This window comes from Anomaloglossus baeobatrachus, chromosome 1 (assembly GCF_048569485.1).
Source record: "Anomaloglossus baeobatrachus isolate aAnoBae1 chromosome 1, aAnoBae1.hap1, whole genome shotgun sequence".
NCBI classification, from domain to species: Eukaryota; Metazoa; Chordata; class Amphibia; order Anura; family Aromobatidae; genus Anomaloglossus; species Anomaloglossus baeobatrachus.
The window spans coordinates 301,356,473-301,357,719 of record NC_134353.1 but is presented as its reverse complement, the minus strand read 5'-3'; the positions used below and the strand labels follow the sequence as shown (position 1 = coordinate 301,357,719).

General features: G+C 43.7%; 1 long non-coding RNA gene across 1 annotated transcript; it reads left to right on the top strand.

Annotated features, from left to right (window-relative positions):
- Positions 1-457: 457 nt before the first annotated feature.
- LOC142292030 (uncharacterized) lies at positions 458-1,023 on the top strand. Its single transcript, XR_012750565.1, has 3 exons — positions 458-557; positions 639-696; positions 948-1,023. It is a non-coding gene; the product is annotated as an uncharacterized LOC142292030 (long non-coding RNA).
- Positions 1,024-1,247: the final 224 nt, after the last annotated feature.

Sequence of the window (1,247 nt, the reverse complement as noted above, 5' to 3'; positions counted from 1 at the left end):
TCATGCCTCCTCCTATTGCTTGCTGTTACTTATTGTCATGTACTATTATAACCCTTATATCCTTTACTCATCTCTTTTTTTCTCCCCAGGTGTCCTAACTTTCCCAATCCATAGTTCACGATCCACTGTAGTTCCCCCTTGCACCTCTGGGCTTCTGGCAGGTAACTATGCACCCATTCGTGTCACTCACACATTCAGCCTCTGCATCTGTACTAAGGGACATCATTATGTGTTGTGCGTCTATAGCCCTTTCAGAAATACAGTGCTCAGATTACGTTGTACTTCTGGCACGCCCACACCCTGTGATCAACTCACATTCACATGACTGATGCACCCAGATCCCTATTACATTCAGCGCTTATGTCCCTAGTCCCGCCCAGCAGCCTTTCTGCCTGCCTGACGTCACGTGGTTGCGCTCCCAACATGCATGCCCGACCAGACCGGAAGTGATGCTGTACACAGCACTTCCTATTTAAGTGCGTTCCCCAGCCCTGAGCACTCACGCTGCCATTACCACTGCCACCGCTGCTTCAGCACTCCATGGTCCTTCGAAGCAGGTATTTCCAGCTCATCGCCCCCTGTGGACTCTGTCACTATCCTTATTCATAACTTTCTAATGTTTATAACTTTTCTTCCAGGCGTCTTCTCCTTCTTTTCCTTGCCTCTGTGTATATTCACCACATCACCACCACCATGGTATGTAGTTCTGTTACCTCTACTACTATCTTTGGATAATATATGTGATCATGGCATAGTTATATAGTTATATATCTATTGGATGGATTGCTTGCACTTATGTTGTCCCATTGAGGATTCCAATACTTCCTCCACTCCTATGTACATGTTTTTTACTGTTACCTGGATCATCATTTATGGACATTGCTCGTGTACTCTCATGTCATACAGAGGTACATTCTCATCCTATGCATGTAATCTCTATATGTCAGATACCGCATACTGCTGAATGTGATGCCCTCCACTTACTCTCTACCCTGACGGCTGTCCTTGCGACCCGTATGCCCTAGCATCTCTATAATAAGTATGTACATGCCTTGTATATATATTTGTACATTTGTATATAATACTTGTTTGTTGCACCTGTATATACTCACTATTTGTCTTTACCTCCACAGGCAACAGTCTTGAGAAAGGTCTGATAAACCGAAACGTTGGTTTGTTGCTATGTGTCAGGTTGTATTTTGCACTTTGTCAGTTGTAAATAAAAAATACACTTGCATCCATATACT